The sequence below is a fragment of the Mercenaria mercenaria genome, chromosome 2, assembly GCF_021730395.1.
Source record: "Mercenaria mercenaria strain notata chromosome 2, MADL_Memer_1, whole genome shotgun sequence".
NCBI classification, from domain to species: domain Eukaryota; kingdom Metazoa; phylum Mollusca; class Bivalvia; order Venerida; family Veneridae; genus Mercenaria; species Mercenaria mercenaria.
In genome coordinates this window covers 50,378,251-50,402,237 of record NC_069362.1, presented here as the reverse complement: position 1 = coordinate 50,402,237, position 23,987 = coordinate 50,378,251, and the positions used below count along the sequence as shown (strand labels likewise).

The 23,987-nt window shown below is 36.1% G+C and overlaps 1 protein-coding gene and 1 long non-coding RNA gene across 3 annotated transcripts in view; one reads left to right on the top strand and one right to left on the bottom strand.

The window, feature by feature from the left end:
* The window catches only part of LOC128555113 (target of rapamycin complex subunit lst8-like), a 494,046-nt gene that overhangs the window by 74,365 nt on the left and 395,694 nt on the right, over nt 1-23,987 (bottom strand). The window lies entirely within an intron of this gene.
* On the top strand, nt 12,053-23,359 carry LOC128555116 (uncharacterized). Of its 2 annotated transcripts, XR_008369798.1 has the most exons (5): nt 12,053-12,183; nt 12,876-13,098; nt 21,098-21,587; nt 22,748-22,841; nt 23,141-23,356. It is a non-coding gene; the product is annotated as an uncharacterized LOC128555116 (long non-coding RNA). The 2 variants fall into 2 exon arrangements; XR_008369797.1 differs by lacking the exon at nt 12,053-12,183 and having other exon boundaries at nt 12,737-13,098; nt 21,098-21,526; nt 23,141-23,359.

Below are 23,987 nucleotides of genomic sequence, written 5' to 3'. Positions count from 1 at the left end.
AAAATGGGTCATCTGGGGTCAAAAACTAGGTCACTAGGTCAAATCGAAGAAAAACATTGTATATGCAATAGAGGATGTATTTTTCAATTGATCTTCATGAAATTTGGTCAGAGTGATTGCCTTGATGAAAACTAGGTCGGTTTTGAATATGGATTATCTGAGGTCAAAAGCTAGGTCACTAGGTCAAATTAAAGAAAAATCTTGTGTATGCGATAGAGACTGTTTTTTTCAGTTGATATTTATGAAATTTGGTCAGAATGATTGCCTTGATAAAATCTAGGTCGAGTTTGAACATGGGTCATCTAGGGTCAAAAACTAGGTCATATCTAAGAAAATGCTTGTTTTATCGCAAGAGACCAATTTTTTGGTCCAATCTTAATGAAAATTGGTCAGAATATTTGTTTCCATGAAATCACTAGGTCAAACATGTTTTACACTGTTATGGAGTGTTTCTTAGGTGAGCGACCTAGGGCCATCTTGGCCCTCTTGTTTTATTTATTCTAATTAATTTTTATTACGTTTTGAGTATTAGATAATTAAGAAATAATAAGTTCCCAAACGTGGTTTATCGTATAATAACCCGAGTTTTGAGTTCTTATACTATGAATATATCGGCCTTCGTGATATATTGCAAATGAATTCGACATTTGTGCCATAACTGAAACATGGCTCGGTAGCTCTGTTGACAAAGCGTGCATCGGCGAACTCGTGCCCGACTGTTACAAAATGAAACATGTCCCTCGTAGTGGTAGGCGCGGCGGGGGCGTAGCAATTATTCACAAGAGAGCCATACAAGTGAACATTGTCACATCAAGCAAAGACAACGAATTTTCCCAATTTGAGTATATGGATTGCAATGTAGTTACAGGCGGACACTCCATAGGCCTACGGCTTGCCATTATATACCGGCCACCCCCTTCCAAAGAAAACGGTTTAAACACAAATATTTTCCTGGAGTAAGAATGGCCCAATTTCTTAACTAAATATGCTACAATTGACAAGACCACCATCATTGTAGGGGACCTTAACTTCCATCTTGATTTACCGGAAAATAGTGACACAAAAAAGTTTACAAGCAGTCTAGATGCATGTGGCATGCGTCAACATGTACAAGAACCAACACATGTAGCTGGGCATACGTTGGATGTAGTGATAACCAGAGATAATGATGTCACGGTTTCAAATATCGAGGTCATAGATCCTGGACTCTCTGATTCAAATGGAAAGATGTCACGTGATCATTTTGCTGTGATATTTGACGCTAAAGCTTCCAAACCACCCCCAGTACGAAAAACTGTGTTGTACAGAAAATTACGTTCGATCGACATTGACTCATTTCGAGAACACATACGAAGAATAGATTTCTTTAACACACAATGCACTCCATCTGATACTGATATTGATGAATTTGTGGAGGAATATTCAAATCAGTTAATTTCTATAGTAGACAAACACGCCCCTTTGACTACCAAGACTATTGTGTTAAGACCTTCATGTCCTTGGTATACCGAGCAACTGCACAAAGCAAAACATCAGAAACGAAAATTAGAACGGAAATGGCGTGAAAGTAAGCTCACATTCGATCACCAAATTTACCGAACGCAGTGTGCTGAAGTGAATAAGATGCTAAAACAAGCTCGTGTTGAATACTATACAGGCAAAATTGACTCATGTGGCAGTGATCATAAGAGTTTATCAAAGATTACCAAAAATCTCCTTGGCGATACAAATCAGGTGATTTTACCATCACAATCATCTCCACAGCATCTCGCACAAGATTTCAGTGACTTCTTTATTGGAAAGATCGAAACAATCAGAAACGATATAGCATCGCAAACACAATCTGTATCTGATTTAGATGACATAGAAACTGAATACACAGGTGTCAATTATGTAGAGTTTACTCAAGCCTCAGAAGACGAAGTGAAATCAATTATCAAAAAGTCAGCGAACAAATCATGCGAACTAGATCCTATCCCAACATGGTTATTAAAAGAATGTCTTGACGAACTAACACCAGTGATAACAACAATTATGAATGCATCTCTAGATGCTGCGTATGTGCCCAAAGCGTTCAAACATTCACGATAAGACCTCTCTAAAAAAGCCAAGCCTAATTCTAATGTCCTAAAAAACTATAGACCTGTGTCAAACTTGCCGTTTCTGTCTAAAATCATTAGAAAAAGTGGTAGATGTTCGAATTGAAAATCATCTGAGGAACAACGAACTTCATGAAGTAATCAATCTGCTTATAAAAATTCCACTCAACCGAAACCGCCCTATTTAAAGTTCAAAATGACATTCTTCAATCGTTGGATAAGAACAATGTGACTATTCTTGTGATGCTTGATCTCTCTGCAGCATTGACACTATTGACCACGGGACGTTGATTCATCGCCTGAACGTCACTTTGGTGTTACAGGCAAGCCACTCGCATGGATGATGTCATACCTTAGTGACCGCTACCAGACCGTATGCATAGATGGCGAGCTATCACAACCAGTGCTAATGAAGTACAGTGTACCCCAAGGGTCTGTCCTGGGGCCAAAGAACTACACAATGTACACAAAACCAGTCGGAGCTATCTGCAGAAAGCATGGACTGAACAAACATTTCTATGCGGACGATTCGCAGTTATATCAATCCTTCAAACCAATAAATAAAATGTCTATTGAGGAGACCATTCATCGCGTTGAAAGTTGTTTAAAGGATATAGTAAGTTGGATGAATACCAACATGTTGGAACCCAATGCTGAAAACACAGAATTATCATATTTTCATCTGAACACAAGACACAATCTGTTTCAAACATATCTGTGAAAGTGGACGGCTCTGAAATCAAACAATCAGGCAGTGTCAGGAACCTCGGTGCTTTCCTGGATTCGAACATGAGGATGGAGCAACATGTGAATAGTGTGTGTAGGAATTCCTATGCACAGTTACGGCAAATTAGTCACATCAGACAATATATAACCGCAAACGCAACCAAATCTCTAATCAACTCTCTTGTTACATCACGTTTGGATTATTGCAACTCTCTTCTATATGGAATTCCAAAACGGTCAATGAACAAACTGCAATATGTCCAAAACACAGCAGCTAGAATCGTAACCAGAACATCCAGATACGACCATATAACACCTGTTCTGCGTGAACTCCATTGGCTTCCTGTGCAATGTAGGGTAGAATACAAAATTATAACACATACATATAAGGCACTCAAAGATCAATCACCAGCTTATGTAGCGAACATGCTAGAAATATATACACCATCCAGAAATCTAAGATCGCAGATAATGCATTAAAACTAGTGGTGCCCAAATGTCGAACAATACGATTTGGTGACAGGAGCTTTCAGACAGCTGCTGCGAGGTTATGGAATGCCCTCCCATCTGGCATAAGAGAGTGCAAGACCATGCAAAGTTTCAAAAAAAGCGCTAAAGACGCATTATTTCATACAATTCTTTGGCAACTAACATCTCACTGATTACCTGATTTATAATGTAGGTACTTTGCCGGCCAATTAATTACTTTAATTAAGAACTCCAGTGTGACAGAATAATGTTGGCGGTGTTTTTTTCTGTGGGATGTATCATGGATGTTCTCCGGACCGTTTAGGTAGGGATTGAACCAATCATCCGGGACGGTTTGCATGCTGTGATGCATTTCGCAGACATCATACCGTTTAATTCTATCTGTTCAAAATGTAAGATATCTTCTGTTCTATTCTGCTCTGACCTGTGTCTTTGATAGGTCAGTTAATGTTTTATGATATTGTATTTTTGTGTCATGTTTTGATCTGCCTACCTTCCAATTTAAAATGCTTGGTATCTTATTACCGTAATGTAATTTTAATTTCTTCTATAATAGTTCAATTCCCATTTTTTATTGAACATTATATAAATGTTTTTATGTAAAGCACTTTTGAACGTATTTTTATATGAAAAGAGTGCTATATAAATGTGGTATATAATAATAATAATAATAATAATAATATTGTTTCGCATTAGAACGAAAAACTTGGGTTATTCTACGATAAATCACACTTGGGAACTTACTAGTATGTCGTGTTAGAATCGAAATAATAAGTTCAATAATAAATTCAACAGTGTTAGAAAAAAATGGTAACTACTTTTTACGACTGCGCTACGCACCAGGATCGGACGACGTCATTGCACGCGAGTGGTATATTGCAGAATAACCCGAGATAGATTTTGCTCTACATGTATGTAGGTTATTTGCTGGTCGTGTTCAGGGTTTTTTTTCAGCCGTTTTTATAGCCGTTATTGGGCTATATTCCCAATGCCAAATAGTATGTTTTTTTCCAAAATGAGTGCAAAAATTCCCAATCTACATTCTGAAAAAAAAAATCAAAATTGCACAAACATTGACCAAATTATGGACAATTTTGTAATGACAGTATGTTCAAGAGGTTGTACAATGTGAAACAACTGTATGAGAAAGTGCTTAAACACATCCTTACTTTATTCTATGGGACTAAATATTTCCCAATCTGGAACATTTACGCGACAAAATTCCCAATTTTGGGGGTATAGGCTATATTCCCAAAACAGCAAGAAAAAACCCTGGTGTTAGAATTGTAATTAATCGTCTGTCACAATCAAATAGATTATCAGTAATTGCAACAGTAAGTCTTTTTAAGCTGAATTTGTTTGCAAATTAATTGACATCTCGTTTGCAATAAGTTTTACTTCAGTAAATGCCCTTAGATTCTTCGGACAATAATTACTACACAACCATAGAATTAAAATTCCATTTGCATTTTAGAGGTGCTAGTGTAAAGAAATTTGCTATGACAGGCGTACATTGTGACATTCTGGCACTCTTTGTTTTTTGTTTTTTTTTGTTTTGTTACATACAAATTTTAATCCAAGTGTTTTGTTATAACATTGTGTATATATAGTACAATGTTGTTTATACATTATTGACAGATACCAGAGTTCATTATGTTATGTTGCAGTAGAGAAAATTAGTTGCCTTCCAGTAGGGGACTTTGTATTGCATGGCAATATACTTAATTCACTTGTTTATCAAAGGGAGGTTAAATGAAAATTTACTGACTGAATAGTGAACAGTACAGACCTTGATGAGCCTGCAAGGATGTGTAGGCTGATCTTGGTCTGCACTAGCTGCAAAGGCACTATCACTTGCTGCCAGCAAGCTAAAGGTTAAGGTTAATATGTGTATTTGTTGTTGGACTTTGAAATTAGATAATATTACTAATATTAAATTCTTTTTGTATCTGAGGTAATTGATTCTTCTTGTTGTTGTATCTTGTAGGAACTGTGATGACACTGAGGAAATATTCTAAATCTTCACCATGGTTCCGTTGAATAGGGGTTTCACATACAATTTTCTGTACAGTGTAATGCGCGTTGTTTTTCTAAGCAAGCGACAGTGTTCAAGCAGAAGGTGCTCCATTTATAAAACTTATTTATTTATTTAGGTAAGAGTGTTGGTCTACGGATCGCGGGGTCGTGAGTTCGATCCTTGGGCGGGGCGTATGTTCTCCGTGACTATTTGATAAACGACATTGTGTCTGAAATCATTAGTCCTCCACCTCTGATAATTCATGTGGGGAAGTTGGCAGTTACTTGCGGAGAACAGGTTTGTACTGGTACAGAATCCAGGAACACTGGTTAGGTTAACTGCCCGCCGTTACACGACTGAAATACTGTTGAAAAACGGCGTTAAACCCAAAACAAACAAACAAATATTTATTTGTTTAATTATTTTTCCAAGAACGTATCGCACAATGTACAGGTTGAGGGTTACACTTATTGATTCGTTGAAACAGTATGAACATGCTCGATTAGTTGGTCAGAATTATGAGGGAATTGAATTCAAACTGTTCCATAAATGCTTTTAACAAGAGTTTAAGAGTTAGTCAGAATCGAACCACAATCATGCAGAAGATGTAATTACTTTCACAAATCACAGGGCTCAAACTTTGCACTCGCTAAATGCGAGTTTTCATGGAATGCGAGTAGACAGAAATTGTACACAATTTATTTTGCAGATACAAATAATAGTCAAAATTGTTGTGTTTTTTGTTAATGTTTGTAGATTCGCTTTCATTGAGGACAAGGCAGTGACATTGTTTTCCCAGATAACAGAAAACACAACATCTTTTGTTGGTTAGCCATTTTCACGGGGGAGGAACTGTTACACGAGACTCGGTTGTGGAGGATATCATGTTACAGATTTAGGATGCTACTGTTACAGTATTCCTGGATAACGTTACAGCATTCGGAGGATAATAATAGCTGTCGGTATTTTGTTTGCCAAAGATGTGGTAAAGATGTATCTCTTTTTCCAAAAATAAAAATTGTTTTTCTAGATCAGTGATATGCACGTCTGTTGAGACATGGCTTAACCTGCGAAACACAGTATATTGATGTCAATCAAGCTTTTTTATGACAAAATTCGAAATTTTGATAGAAAAATATCTAAAAGAAATTGATTAAAAGATATTCCAACCTATTTCATGCAAATTTGCATTGATTAAAACCCTCTTCAGGCATGGACTTATAATACGAGGTAGAAAAAATACTGTTGACCTAATATTTCGTGATATTATAGAATGTTGCAGTTTAGCAGGATATGTTACAGTTGTGGGGTGCTGCTTCTGAATGTGTTACAGATTTAGGATGATACCGTTTCCTTCTTCAGGATTCTGTTGTTAGATGTAAATACTGCTAAACAACATTTATTTTGTCATTTGAGGCAGTCAGACATGTACTAGAGTGGCGTTGCTGTAACGACGTTTAAAAACACAGGAAAGTCCACCTAACGGGAGAAGATATTGGTTGTGATATGTCAAGAATCACATATGATGAACAGCTGATGATACAAGTTATGCAGAGCAAATTTCCCATCCCTTTTCCATGCAGATTGACCGATCGTTTGAACAATCTCTAAATACATCGGTTGTTAAATGTTTTTCATAACCTCTAAATAAATCTCCAGAGATATCGCGGAGCGAATTCGGAAAAGCTTTTCAGTGTGTATTTATTTATATTTACATAGATTAATTACTTTCGTTCAAATCTATAAAGAGAGTGAGTTACTATGTTTATGAGGTAACTCCTAATTTTTGAACAACCCGAATTTAATGTGCTCGTGCTCGCGTTTACGCAATGCCTACAGTCCTGAGACATGCCTTCTAATGGCGCACAGTCCTGAAAAGACAAAGACGCATATATTTTTAGATGAAAATCCTAAAACATTATACATTTTAACTATGAATTGCGTATAAAATCCTCTGTTAAATATAGGCTCCTAACTGTGACCAAACAGATTCAATGCTTCAGATTAGCCCGATTTGATTGTGCATGCTTGCCAAATCTTCATTGCGCATATGCATATCTGCTTGTAGGCAGCTACGCGCCTGCAAGCAGACTATGATTCGATGGTTGTTCTAACAGTAAACACGTATACATGTTTAACAAAAAAATATTCTTTTATTATTTGAAATAAAGTTTTATTGCACATGTGCGAGTTGTCGTGAGAAAAGCCAATTAATTTCTTAAGTTCTCCATTACCTGTTCCGAGAAGATATTTTCTTTTAAGCTTATTAGTAATTGAAATCGTTGATGAAGACACGCATTGCCAATCTCTTCTGAAGCTAGAACACAGCTTAATACATGTAGCATAAACAGGTACTATTTATGAAAGAACAGCTTATTAAAGTGCAAACGACGATTCAATGCGAAATGGTGATTATGGTATCATATAAATTGGATATAGAACACTAGCTTTCCATTGAAAATGTTTATAATTATATCATTTTATTATATATAGCTGTTGAATCAGATTTAGAATTTCGAAATCAGAAAAAAGTGCACTTGGTATAATATATTTGTTACATCTTACAAAAAATTCATGATATCTAAATTTTATTTGCTATCCTGGTATTGTATATTGTCAAAATGGATTCAAAAAAGTATCATCCTAAATCTGTAACACATCCAGAAGAAGCACCCCACAACTGTAACATTCTATAAAACCACGAAAAATTAGACCCACATTGATTTTTCTACCTCGTATTATAACTGCATGCCTAAAGAGGGTCTTTATCGATGCAAATGAGCATAAAATATGGTTGAAACATAATTTAATCAACTTCTTTTAGATAATTTTCTATCAAAATTTCGGATTTTATCATTAAACGTTTGATAGACATCAATATACTGTGTTTCACGTGTTAAACCATGTCTCAACAGACGCACATACCATTGATCTAGAAAAACAATTTTTACTTTTGCAAAAAAGAGATACATCTTTACTATTTCTTTGGCAAACAAAACACCGACAGCGATTATTATCCTCCGAATGTTGTAACGTTATCCAGGAATACTGTAACAGTAGCATCCTAAATCTGTAACATGATATCCTCCACAACCAAGTCTCGTGTAACAGTTCCTCCCCCGTGATTTTTATATGCCCGAAGGGATGTACATTAAAATTTTGTATTATGTTATGGTCCTGGTGTCCATCTGTCCATTAGCAATTTCATGTCTGCTTGTAACTCCTGAACCCATTGAAGGATTTCAAAGAAACTTGACACAAATGTTCACTACACCAAGAAGATGTGCAGAGCGCATGTTTTGGATGTGTCATTTCAAGGCCAAGGTCACACTTAGGAGTCAAAGGTTATATGAGTGTGTTTCGTGTCTGCTCTGTAACCCTTGAACTCCTTGAAGGAATTCAAAGAAACCTGGCACAAATGTTTACCACACTGAGACGACATGCAGAGCGCTTGTTTCGGATGACTAGCTTCAAGGTCAAGGTCACACTTAGGAGTGAAAGGTCATATGAGTGTTTTTCGTATCCGCTTTGTAGCTCTTGAACTGCTTGAATGATTTCAAAGAAACTTGGCACAAATGTTCACCAGACTGAGGTGACGTGCAGAGCGCATGTATTTGATGACTCGCTTCAAGGTCAAGGTCACACTTAGGGGTCAAAGGACATATATGAGTTTACTTTGTGTATATTGATCTGCATTGCAGTGCTCTTTGTATTTATTTGGCAGATCCCTTTTTAGCTCACCTGTCACAAAGTGTCAAGGTGAGCTATTGTGACTGCTTCATGTCCGTCGTGCGTCATGCGTCAACAATTTGTAAAAAAATCTTCTTCTTGAAAACCACTGGGCAGAATTTCACCCAACTTCACAGGAATGATCTTTGGGTGGCCCCCTTAAAATTGTTCAAAGAATTGAATTCCATGCAGAACTCTGGTTGCTATGGCAACCGAAAGGAAAAACTTTAAAAATCTTCTCCTCAAAAACCAGAAGCCCTAGAGCTTAGATAATTGTTGTGAAGCATTGTCTAGTGGACCTCTACCAATTTTGTTCTAATCATGAACCCTTGGTGAAAATTGACCCCGCCCCAGGGGTCACTTGATTTTACATAGGAAAATATTCAAAAATTTTCTAAAAATAAACCAGAAGGCCTAGAGCTTAGGTATGTCACATGTAGCATTGCCTAGTGGACCTCTACAAAATTTGTTCAAACCATGACCCCCGGGGTCAAAATTGACCCCTCCCCAGGTTCACTTGATTTTACATAGGGAAATCTTCAAAAATGTTCTAAAAATAAACCAGAAGGCCTAGAGCTTAGATATTTCACTTGTAGCATTGCCTAGTGGACCTCTACAAAATTTGTTCAAATCATGTCCCCTGGGGTTAAAATTGACCCAGCCCCAAGGGTCACTTGCTTTTACATAGGAAAATCTTAACAAAAATTTCTAAAAATAAACCAGAAGGCCTAGTTCTTAGATATTTGACATGTAGCATTGCCTAGTAGACTTCTACAAAATTTGTTCAAATCATGACCCCCGGGGTCAAATTTACCCCGCCCCATGGGGTTACTTGATTGTACATAGAAAAATCTTCAAAATTTTCTAAAAATAAACCAGAAGAGCTTAGATATTTGACATGTAGCATTTCCTAGTGGACCTCTACAAAATTTGTTCAAATCTTGACCCCCCAGGGTCAAATTGACCCAGCGCCAGGGGTTACTTTATTTTATGTTACTATAAATAGCTTATTTAGTAACTTCTTTATTATTGGCCGTAGGGAAAAACTGAGACCACTTTTCTGTGGTACAACATGGATGGTATCTCCAATGTTTAGGTGTATTTTGACATATCTGTACCTTTAAGAGAATTTCGACTATATTTACTCATGATTCTTTTGATTGATCTTGATTTTTATGATTTTTTGACCTTCCTGTCCTGAAGTGCAATGATAACAGGTGAGCGATATAGGGCCATTATGGACCTCTTGTTTTTCTTTTACAATAATGTTTTTGAATTACTTCCCTTTTTTGTTACTATATTTCGCGTATTTTGAAACTTTTTTTATTATTGGCCGTAGGAAAAAACCGAGACCACTTTTCTGTGGTATAACATGGATGGTACATCCAATTTTTAGATAATTTTTTTATATTTTGACATAACTTTACCCGGTAAGAACTTTTTGTGGACTTAGAAATTTATCTTTTTTGGAATTTCTTCTTTTTTGTTGTTCCTGTCCATTGGGCTTCAACACTCAAGTTCTTTAAATTTTGCTCCCGTTGTCTGATGTAACCCTTCGGGAGTATATTGCCCCCTTGGCGGTGCTTTTGTTTGTTCAATGGTTTACTGAATAAAGAGATGTAGAGGTCTATCTGATAATTGATAATTAAATCTAGAATCCACTTCCTTACTACTTCGTACATATGGTCGAATCAGTACTTACTTATAATATTGGGTACTAAAATTTGCTGTAGTTTCAGCCTGTAGTTAATGATGCGTTCTGAATTACTTTGAGGGTCATTTTGAGCTATAACGCACAAAATTGTACGTCAAGGAAAACCATGCAAGCAATATTGATGTTCTAGCATGATTTTTTAGGATATTCTAACATTTTTAATTGAATGTCTAAATTTGCAAGTAGATTTTCAGACGTAGCAGCAAGAAAAAAAGCTACATGCTAAAATTTGCAATTGGTGAAAAAAGTTAAATTTAAGCTCTGCCAATGCAAACCGAAGCCGCTCACATTATTTGTTGGAAGACTGTTCCGATGCATTCAGTTCCTGTTCTCCTAGGAATCCCCAATCGAGCATGCCCTAAACAATATGATGAATTTCTTGAAGTATTTTGAGGGTATGAAACAGGTTGTTTTATGGTGCAAAATTTGGATATTTTATGGTGCTTAAATTTAGGCATGTGAAATTGGTGTCAGACTTGGAAAATTTTGTATCTGGTTGCCAGAATGGGCTAGTTGAAATCGGAATTTCGTACACTGCACGCATACTCAAATACCTTTAAAGTTATACGTTTATGAATCATGGCCGTCAGATACCAATAGACAATTGTAGCATTTTGTCGGCTCCAATGTTCATACTAAACTGAGGAAGGCAGAACAAATTCTTCTAGCTACTTTACCAGTCTGTTTTTGCCTTTTAATGATATTGAGCATTAACTGAAGGTCATAGACCACCAAGTCAAAAAAGTGCATGGAATTCACTGGGATAAAGTAATGTTTGGCCGTTCTGGCTGGCCATTCATGTAAACAAACCATACAGTGATTTTTTTTTTCAATACTGAAATTTTTTAACGCATTTACATTGTTTCATTATACATTTTGACAAAATTTGCTACCGTTTTATTTTCATTGAAAAAAGTTTTATTTAACGAATTTCTTCGCCGTGACATCGTTATAATTGGGTTCATATTATTGGCATGAAAATTGAAAAAAAAAACCCCCAGCTTTTGCCGAAAAGATGTTAGCCCTTAGACCTTAGAAATTTCAAAACAGTAGGTTGTCCATGTTTTCTTCATTTGCTCACTTTTCACTGTTTTCAAGCATCTTGGTCACAATGCTTTTTCCCTAAAATGAACACTGGGGTAATAGATATGATCTGTTATACAGAGTATTGTTGTAATGCTGAGAGTGCTACAATGTGCTTGTTGACAGACTGAAACCACTTGCTTGCAGTTCATAAGGTATTTATTTCTACATTTGTATCTTTCTTTTTCTTTATAGTTGCAGCTGTGGGAAGCAGTTTCAATCATTCAAAAAGCATGGTATACTGTAAAATCATAAGTATTTGTGTGGAGAGATTTTTGTGGTTGCGTCAGTGCACAGAATCAAATATCAACATGATCAAGGAAAAAGTAAATACTCCATTTCATTTTCTTGATGTGAAAATCCATGATAAGATATCTGAATGAAAAAGCATTTCTGGACAAAACCATAAAATTTTATACATGTATGCAAATTAAAACAATTATTAGCTCACCTGTCACAGTGACAAGGTGAGCTTTTGTGAAAATCTTTTTCTTCAGAACCACTTGGCAGATTTACACCAAACTTTACAGGAATGATCAATGGGTGGTCCTCTTTCAAAATTGCCCAAAGAATTTGATTCCGTGTAGAACTCTGGTTAGAAAAGCTTTGAAAATGATTTCTTGTCCGAAATTGTTAGCCGGATTTCAAAAATATTTTATGGAAATGATCTCTGGGTGACCCTCTACCAAAATTGCCTTAGCCATTCTGTTTCGGTTAAAAGCAAGTTCCTCTACCAAGTTCAGATTATCCCCCTTGGGTCAAATATGGCCCTGCCCTTTGGTCATATGGTTTACATAGACTTATTTAGGAAAAACTTTGGCCAACTCTGTATTGAAACTCTGTATTGAAACAGCTGAAAATATTTCAAATTGTTCAGAATAATGTTCAATTTGTAATAGAAATTTTATATATATTTGTTTTAGTTTGCTTGCTTTCTGAAAGCTTTGAGTATGAAGACATGTCTTTTTTGTTGGGGTCTCTTTTTATCAATTTACAATGTTTGATTTGTATTTTACAGGCTTTCTTCTTGAGAGCAGGCAGCTACAAAATGGAAGGTCAACAAAACCAGTATACTTGAAAAGCAAGAAAGAAACACCAGGAAATATGAATAGACAGAAGAACAAGGGAACTTGAATAAAAAAACAAAACTTTTAAAGATAGGAATTCAGGATATACTTAGAAATTAAATTTATTTTGAGAACAGCAGTGATTGACTAAGCTCTGTTACTTTAAGAGATAAAGTACTATTATCACATTGATTTTGTTATGCTCATAAAACATACTAAAGTTTCATTAATCTTATTTTAGATAATTGTTTTCTGGTTTATTTTACAAATGTCTACTAATTAACATATAGTTATATTTAAGTAATATTTTCCATGAAATTTTAAAGAGAATGTTTTGTTATACCCCCACAAAACAAAGTTTAAGGGGTAGTAAGAGTCCCTTGGTTTTCATGGTTTCCGGATGATAACTCATGAAAAGCTTGACCGATTTAAATATTTTTTGGTACCCAGGTGTAACATCAGAAAATACAGGTCAAGTTCAACTTTGGGGTCAGTAGGTCCACAGGAGTCTTAAATTTAATCAAAAGACCATAAAAGTCTATCTTTACAAAAAATACCCCTATATATATAAAATAAACACCAGGAATGAAACGTCAAAAACCCAAGGTCTTCTGAAAATACGAATGGAACACAGGGTGATTGGAATTTAGCGAGCGTGGTGAAGAAATACCACTAAAATACACTTACTACACTCGACAGTGTTCAAATCTGATCACTCTACGAGAGTAATCGGACATTTTCTGAGGTTTTCTGAGATTTTCAGCTGTCATCAAAGCCGTTCGCTGACGTCATAACAATAACAATTACAGCCTAAGGATGAAAACAAGAAAGTAGCAATTCCCGTACTGTCTTACCTTCAAATTACATAACAGACTTTTTCATATTGATCTATTCATATAAACAAGAGGGTCATGATGACCCTGGATCGCTCACCTGAGTAATATGAGTCAAAAACTAGGTCACCAGGTCAAATCAAAGGAAAAGCTTGTTAACACAAGAGGTCACAATTTTGATCCAATCTTAATGAAATTTGGTCAGAATGATCTTGGATGAGTTTGATATTGGGTCATCTGGGGTCAAAAACTAGGTCACCAGATCAAATCAAAGGAAAAGCTTGTTAACACTCTAGAGGACACAATTTTGGCCCAATCTTAATGAAACTTGGTCAGAATGTTACCCTTAATAAAATCTTGACCGAGTTCAATATTTGGTCATCTGGGGTCAAAAACTAGGTCACCAGGTCAAATCAAAGGAAAAGCTTGTTAACACTGTAGATGTCACATTTATGACTGTATCCTCATGAAACTCGGTCAGAGTGTTACTCATGATGATCTGAAAGTTCAGCTTCAACCATGCCAATGGTCTGATGGCGCTGATCGTGCCTTAAACATGGCATTCTTAGCAACAATATTCTGTTGTGTTTTTTTTTAACGTATTCCTTTTAGTCCGTCAGCTAACTCTCAGCTGTGATGAATGATTTGCGATAGAACTTTCGTACCTGTCGACATTGCTGGAAAAAGTCATTTTGCATTTGCAGCCCGTGCCTCAAATGGAGTAAATCGAATTTTACAAATCTTTTCACCAGTAACGTCTCAGTTGCGTCAAAAATGTAGTTGTGTTATGCTTTTAACACAGTCCAATGCGATTTTTAAACTATAAGAGCCATTAGGGTGGTAACTTTTCAGTGACGCTGAGTATATTTGACAAAAATGAAGCCCAAACTACAAACTTCAGCTCCTTCTGCATCCAGTGTTGTAATCAGCATCGCACTGTGACGTAAAATATATGTTCTACGGGGCCTCAAATGGGGTACCTAAAAGGAAGTTATTTTCCCAAGAGGTAAACCTGAGTAGCCAGACAAATATTTTGACAATGTTTTGCTGTTATTTTGATACCTAGTCCAACTAATTTGACGCGATCCTAGGAAATATTAATATATTTTTTCATATGGGCAATATCCCCACTCACGTCAAACAGTCAAAAGACCAAAATAGTGGAAGCAACTTCCAATGAAATTTTCATCGCTGCTGACACTTTATATGCTATAGGTTTAAATGCCGATTATTTCACAAATTGGCCATAAATTAAAATAAAACTTACATGTATCAAAGGGGATTCAATTCCTCATTAATCTATGTACAAATGATCAAATAATATCCAAAATTACAAATTTTCTGGTGATTTAAACTTTTGTATATACTGTACACGATCAATGTTTACCGTGTGAATATAAAACCAATAACTTTACATGACTGTGTAACTTCCATTATTTTGGTCCTTCAAAGTTTTTACTTTTAGATTGCCCGTCACAAATATAAAACAATCTGAACATCGAATTATTTTGCCTATTTGATGTCGAAATAAGTAATTAAATTAAATTATTAAATAAACTAAATTACACATTTATTTATCCTTAATCTCTTCAAAAATGCACATGAAAGATAACCCTACTTTCAATAGCAGCTACGAAAGCACCGAGAGGCTAACTACAGAAAACTTAAATTTCGTTTAATTTGAATTCTTGATAATTCATACAGTAACTGTTATAGAATAAAATTAGAGCAATATTCGACAGCCTTGTATTTTTAGCTCACCTGTCACATAGTGACAAGGTGAGCTTTTGTGATCACCCTTCGTCCGTCCGTCCGTCCGTGCGTCCATACGTCCGTGCGTCAACAATTTCGTGTCTGCACGATAGTGGTTTCATTTATGATTTTATTTTAACCAAACTTGCACACAACTTGTATCACCATAAGATCTCGGTTCCTTTCTTGAACTGGCTAGATCCCATTATGGGTTCCAGAGTTATGGCCCCTGAAAGGGCCAAAATTAGCTATTTTGACCTTGTCTGCACAATAGCAGCTTCATTTATGATTTGAATTTAATCAAACTTACACAAAACTTGTGTCACCATAAGATCTTGGTTCCTTTCTTGAACCAGCCATATCCCATTATGGGTTCCAGAGTTATGGCCCCTGAAAGGGCCAAAATTAGCTATTTTGACCTTGTCTGCACAATAGCAGCTTCATTTATTATTTGATTTTAGCCAAACTTGCACACAACTTGTATCACCATAAGATCTTGGTTCCTTTCTTGAACTGGCGAGATTCCGTTATGGGTTCCAGAGTTATGGCCCCTGAAAGGGCCAGAATTAGCTATTTTGACCTTGTCTGCACAATAGCAGCTTCATTTATGATTTGAATTTAAGCAAACTTGCACACAACTTGTGTCACCATAAGATCTTGATTCCTTAGTTGAACCATCCAGATCCTGGCCCCTGAAAGGGCCAAAATTAGCTATTTTGACCTTGTCTGCACAATAGCAGCTTCATTTTTGATTCGATTTTAACCAAACTTGCACACAACTTGTATCACCACAAGATCTTGGTTCCTTTCTTCAACTGGCCAGATTTCTTCATGGGTTCCAGAGTTATGGCCCCTTAAAGGTCCAAAATTGGCTATTTTGGCTTTTGCAGCCATATAGAGACTTCATTTATGGTTTTATTAGCTCAACTGTCACATAGTGACAAGGTGAGCTTTTGTGATCACCCTTCGTCCGTCGTCCGTACGTCCGTGCGTCCGTCAACAATTTCTTGTCTGCACGATAGTGGTTTCGTTTATGATTTTATTTTGACCAAACTTGCACACAAATTGTATCACCATATGATCTCGGTTCCTTACTTGAACTGGCCAGATCCCATTATGGGTTCCAGAGTTATGGCCCCTGAAAGGGCCAAAATTAGCTATTTTGACCTTGTCTGCACAATAGCAACTTTATTTATGATTTGATTTTTACCAAACTTGCACACAACTTGTGTCACCATAAGATCTCGGTTCCTTTCTTGAACTGGCCAGATTCCATTATGGGTTCCAGAGTTATGGCCCCTGAAAGGGCCAAAATTAGCTATTTTGACCTTGTCTGCACAGTAGCAGCTTTATTTATGATTTGATTTTTACCAAACTGGCACACAAATTGTATCACCATAAGATCTCGGTTCCTTTCTTGAACTGGCCAGATTCCATTATGGGTTCCAGAGTTATGGCCCCTGAAAGGGCCAAAATTAGCTATTTTGACCTTGTCTGCACAATAGCAGCTTCATTTATGATTTGATTTTAACCAAACTGGCATACAACTTGTATCACCATAAGATCTTGGTTCCTTTCTTGAATTGGTGAAATTCCTTTATGGGTTCCAGAGTTATGGCCCCTGAAAGGGCCAAAATTAGCTATTTTTACCTTGTCTGCACAGTAGCAGCTTTATTTATGATTTGATTTTTACCAAACTGGCACACAACTTGTATCACCATAAGATCTCGGTTCCTTTCTTGAACTGGCCAGATCCAAATATGGGTTCCAGAGTTATGGCCCCTGAAAAAGCCAAAATTAGCTATTTTGACCTTGTCTGCACAATAGCAGCTTCATTTATGATTTGATTTTAACCAAACTGGCATACAACTTGTATCACCATAAGATCTTGGTTCCTTTCTTGAACTGGCCAGATTCCATTATGGGTTCCAGAGTTATGGCCCCTGAAAGGGCCAAAATTAGCTATTTTGACCTTGTCTGCACAATAGCAGCTTCATTTATGATTCGATTTTAACCAAACTTGCACACAACTTGTATCACCATAAGATCTTGGTTCCTTTCTTGAACTGGCCAGATTTCTTCATGGGTTCCAGAGTTATGGCCCCTTAAAGGTCCAAAATTGGCTATTTTGGCTTTTGCAGACATATAGAGACTTCATTTATGGTTTTATTTGATACAAACTTCCAAAATAACTTCAACAACAATAATTCTTGGATTCCATGACAAATCAGATCCAAGCGTAGGTTCAGAGTTATTTTATATCTGATTACCTCCCCTGATTGTAATCAAAATGGATTTATATCAGTAAGTACTTATAGTACTTATTTGAAATTTCATTATTGTCATTAGTTGGACTGAGCCAATCAGGGTAGATAACTATGGACTGATTTTATGTCAAATTACCTCCCTTTATTTCAAATTAAAATGGGTATATCTCTGTAATTAATGAAGATACTGATCTGAAATTTCATTTATGTCAACAGATTTATTCGGCAGATCCTTCTTTTGTTCACTTACAATAAAAAAAATTTCAATTACTTCCCTTTTACGTTACTATAAATAGCTTGTTATTAGTAACTTTTTTGTTATTGGCCATAGGGAAAAACCGAGACCACTTTTCTGTGGTACTACATGGATGGTACCTCCAATTTTTAGGTGTATTTTGACATATCTGTACCTTTGTAAGAATTTTTTTTTTCTTTTTAATTAAATTTCTTCCCTTTGTTGTTACTGTCCTTTGGACTTAGATATTTTTTCTTAGGACCTTCTTGTCCTCAAGTGCAATGATAACAGGTGAGCGATATAGGGCCATCATGGCCCTCTTGTATGTAACTACTACCATGAAGTTAAAAGTAGCGCATTTTATCAGCAGACAATTAATATTTAGTTTAATTATTTCTTCCCCACTTGATACCTTGACAAGTGTAAACTGCTGCGCATGTGCTATGCTATTTTCATGCCCTGTTAAGACGGAAAGTTGTTTTGTAAACACAGGTGAGGTATCATCATAAAACCTAACATTATACAGCCTTGTAAAACAGTGGTTAGGTGTCACCCCAGTATAGAAGTACTTCCGGGTCGTTGTATCCTAGAAAGTAGTTCTTTGAAATTTTGAAGTTCCCAATTTAACGCCATCCCTACTTGGACATGTTATATTCCAAATGTATTTATTGATACTGAGTACATTTTTGAGTCGGCTAAACGCTGTCAAGCGTTTGACGAGTCCTTGCTTTCGCACGATTTCTCATTCTTAAATGGCCTCACAACACAGCGAAGTGATGTAGTTCCATTGGATTGTCTCTAATTTCAAAGAGTTCATTGATCGAATGAAGTTCATTTATGTCAATCCTATTTGCTATGACCAATATACGATGTAATCTGTCATATTTATGACTTGTAATTGTGCAATACTCGAATAAAGCCACATATTTTCTTCTGCGGTAACTCATTAAGCATAAACACGCATAACGATTCTGCGGGATTTGGTAATACATTTGCGCATATGATTATGGTGACGAATTTTATGCCCTTTTGTCACAAAATAGCAAATATGATGTTCACAAATTCAAATAAAAACTGCATATTAACTTATTAGCCAAATTATCCATTTGTTACCCTGTCCGTTTCAAAAAATAATCTTTAAAATCATTGCGCAAATAACAAATTTATTGTGCTGTGCATTTTATGAATTGCGTAGACTTACAAAGCTTGCGTAACATCCAGCGAAAGACAATTCGCGGATGAATCCTAACTACATTCTGGACACTTCTCGGCGAACACGCGTGACCTGTTTATAACAATTCTTCTACGACTTTACGTGGGTTGAATTCTGTAGTCAGTAAACGGATAAATTATCGGAAGAAGAAGCTCTTACTGGTTTGTTTAGTTACTACTGATATTAAAAATGATATCAATTCTTATTTTTCGAGAAATAAACAAATCGGCGAAACATTAAATTGTATTTTCTTGTAGTTTTTGAAATCGAAAGTAGATCGTCTATGTTAGAGTGCTTTGACGAAAAAAACAATTTTTTTATGAAATGATTTAAATAATTTCACCGTAAACTTCAATGTCAGATACTGCCAATTGCTGCTAAAACTGTCTTCATATCATCAAAATTTTTGTAAAACATATTGTTGAAACTGGAGATTTTGGCAGTATGAAAGAAAGTGTAATAATATCCGGATATAATATATTGGGTAAATATCGAGCTGTGTTATGAAATTTAAACATTAAAGTAACAGACATGATAGATATTATTGTAACAGAAATGATTCTAGAATTTATTTTTATAATACATACATAGAATCAATATCAGACTTATATTCTAGTGCTGAGGCATGACCTGAAAGTAAAAATATGAAGTGATTCATACTTTGAATATTGTAATACTGAAAAGAATCTAGATAATATTTAGAAATTGAAACATAAAATTTTCAGTTAGAAATCGCACCAAAGGCTGTATCAAGGGTCTACATTTTCAAAATTTCCTTGTGGTGATACCCCAAACCATATTTGCAGGAGGGGGTATCCTCCCACATCCTCCCCCCATATTGCCACTTTACAGTTTGATACATTTGCCCTTTTACCACCTGCCACAATGCCCATTTCAAAATCTGACTGCAGTTCAAAGCGGGAAGGAACACCCCTCCCCACACCCACCCTGCTACCGACCACGTAAAAATGGCTCAAACATTTTTTCAGCCCAGTCTGGGCCTGTCTGTCTACATGAATCAAAACGGATAATTGAAAGTACATAGACTTGGGGACTACTGACATGGTTTTGAAGGGGTTAACAGGTCTGAAATAAAATAAATGATGGTTTTTAAACTAAAAAAGAACTGCATTTATTAATATTGGTTATCTTTTCCGAAATTGGTAGCTAGTCCGAGTAACTTCTCTTAGTTTCGAATGCGCAATTTTCCTGTCAGTGTAAACATTCATGACACTATATATTGACACTCAGCAACATTTACATATCTTTAAACGCAAAAGTAAGTATACTTTAAATTCACATCCCTTATAATATGATTGAACAATACCTAGTGTGTGACACGGTTATTGCCAGGCCCCTTATCTGTAAAATATCTGAACAGTTCTTTCGTCCATCCGTTACAAATTGTATGTGGTAATCCGCGCTATAAAATTTCAATATATAAATTTTCATATTCAAATTTTATCATGTGCGAATATATACCAGCCGATAATTGCCTGTTTTGGTAATGCCGGAGGCAAGTGTTTACTGGAAAAATGTTTATAGTCATGTGCAGTATCTTAGTGTCACCTGTCAAATTGTAGTTTGTACTTTCAACATTTTTATTTTTGCGAACCACTGTTCAATTTTAGAGAAATATATTGGGTTTAAATACTTGTATAATGTCAATCAAAGTTTTACTAGGCATAGATTGAATGTCCATTTCATCTATTGTAACAAAATCTCTGTTCAGTTGGGAAAAAAAACTAAAACCAAACTGAAACTGGTAGACTATACTACCAGTACATCAATCATTAGCCGACTCTCAGGCCCTTCAGGCCTTTGATTTGTCATTTCTGATGTCTTTAACAGTTGTTTTATGTGTGTTTTTCAGGATTACATTTCTGTGCGGAAGGATTAAAAAACTACACCAGACTGGTGGCCATGACAGATGTCAGTGGGAAATTTAAACATGGACTAGATACTTTGATGTGTAGCAAAAAAGTTCATCATTGATGGTGGTGTTTTTCTGTGATATATTGACTGGGATAGTATTACTCTTCAGAAATACAGAGCTGTCAATGCTGCAATTTTGTTGTGAAATTCACAATCCATGTCCAAAAGTGCTTGTTTTACTATACAGCAAAAAAGGAGAAATTGTACCGGGCCGACACCGTTAGTTGTAGACATGAAGAAGAAACATCCAAATGATCAAGAAGAAACAACTGTGTGAATAACACCAAAATAAAGTGGTTACTACATGTGTCTGGAAACTGGTCCTGTGCGGATACAGGTTTCAAACCAGTACAGATGTTATGTACCAGTAAGCTGTACTTGCTCTTCTAATTGAACAGTAAAGAAGGCAGAGTGTTACAGACACAAGGGTAGTTCTGGCTAATATAACTTAACTGGCGCTGTTTTTATTTCCTGATGGTTGCGTCCAGATTTTAAATTTTGAATCCTTCAAGTACATGTAGTTATTTAATAAAATTGTCTTGGGGCGGGTACAAGACTAGTAAGAGGGCTAATATCAAACCACTTACAGTGAAACACCGCTCGCTTGAGCATCGATGACTCGAGCACCCGGGCTCGCTCGAGCAATTCGTGTGGTCCCGGCCGATTTCCTTCTATTTTCTATGTGAAATTACCATGGCTGGGTCGAGCATCGATATCTCGATCGCTCGAGCATGACACCTGGTCCCTGTGTATTAATTTACTCTTTGTTGCTTCTGGCTAACTCGAGCAGAGGTGTCAAAACTTTTCGCACCTTCGACGATCAGAATGTATCGGTTAATTTAAAATATTCGCACGCCGTGAGAATTGCGTGGTCTATTCCCCGACTATCTTATATATTTGTTTGTCGATATATTTGATCTGTTAATGAGATTAATTATTGACGAAAGGTTAAAGAAAAGATTTATTGATCAAATATTGATCAATTACTGTTTACTTTAGATTAAAGCAAGTATGTTATTACTTATTACATCATAGATAACGTGTTTTTAAAAATGTCACGCGTTTGCTATTATTACGCATCACCGTTTCCTCTGCAAATGGTCCCGATGACAATTGGTAAAATAAAACTTCAATTTTCTTCGTATGTTGGTCAATGTTTAGGTCGCTCGAAACCATGGATAACTCGAGCATTTTGCTCATCCCCTTGCGACCTCGAGCGAGCGGTGTTTCACTGTATTTATTAAACATATAATACTAGAATGAGCTGCGTCATGAGAAAACCAACTTGGTGCATTTGCGGATGCGCAGGCTGGTCTGGATCCATGATGTTTGCTTTCAAACCCTATTGCAATAAGAAAAACCGTTAGCAAACAGCATGGATCCTGACCAGACTGTGGGGATGGGCAGGCTGGTCTGGATCCATGCTGGTTGCAAATGCACTATGTTGGTTTTCTCATGGTGCGGCTGATGTAAATTTGCATGAAAAATTGTAGTTACATGTATTGTATTAATATACTTTGTATTTATTAACTAACATTTATGTACCTTATTAGATGTTATATAGGGAAACATTTCTTTTGTATGGCAGATCATGCTGCAGTGAGAAACCAAGAAATTCCTGTTGTTGTGTGCCATGGAGTGTCATAGAGAAAGGATATGGAAAATACAGGGATAAGGATGTGGTATGTACTTGTTGATAAAATTACTGGAATCAACATTATTTAGTTGATTTACTTTGTACACTATCATAGCAGCTTTGAGTTGTGAAAATCATTTACAATAAAAAATTTTAAATAGAAGGCATATTTTAGTTAAGTCATTTTCCAGTGTGAGGTCTAAACCTAGAGATTATATTTCATAGATAGGGAAAATGATTGAAGGGAGGTAACTCAATTTCAAATTTTCTTACAAAATTTCATTATGGTATTATGGTATTTTGTGTATCTGTTTTGATTATTTTGAAAAATGTGTCTTTTTATAGTGAAGCTGCAAGAAAGCAAGCTGGAAGCTATATACCCAGAATTTCAGGAGAATAGGGGCTGTACGTCTGTGAAGGGTATTGTTATGAGATGTAGGGAGTTGCTCAACAGATTGAATTGTTAATGTAAGAGAATAAGTATTAAAAAATGCTGATCTAAATTCAAAATAATTTCACAGCAGTGTTCCTTAGGTGATCTACCAGATTCAATCCACTAAAATAATGGCAGATTATAAGGCCAAGCTAGTTTTCTCTCTATGGCTATTTTGAAAACTCAGAAAATACCACAGGCTCGATTTCAAAATAATTTCTACTTTCCTTCAAATCATTCTGTTTTATTTAAAATGATAGGGAAAGTTTTCCCTTTTCTTCCGAAACTGGTGGTTTGATTATACAATAATTTTACACAGATGTTTTTTTGCCCCAGGTGGGCATATCAAAATCGCGCTGTCTGTCCATCTGTGTCTTCGTGTAAATTCTTGCCTAGGCTGTAACTCTGTTATCCATTAAGGGATTTTGAAATAACTTGGCATAAATGTTCACCATAATGATACAACATGTCATGCGCTAGACGCAGACCCCTAGCTCCAAGGTCAAGGCCACACTTAGAGGTTAAAGGTTAACAGGGTCTGTTTTGTGCCCGGTCCATTACTCTGCCATCCATGAAGGGATTTTGAAATAACTTGGCATAAATTTTTACCTTTTTACCATAATGAGATGACGTGTTATGTGCAAAACCCAGACTCCCAAGGTCAAGGTCATACTTAGATGTCAAAGGTTAACAGGGTCTGTTTTTTGTCCGGTCCATAACTCTGCCATCCATGAAAGGATTTTGAAATAATTTGGCATC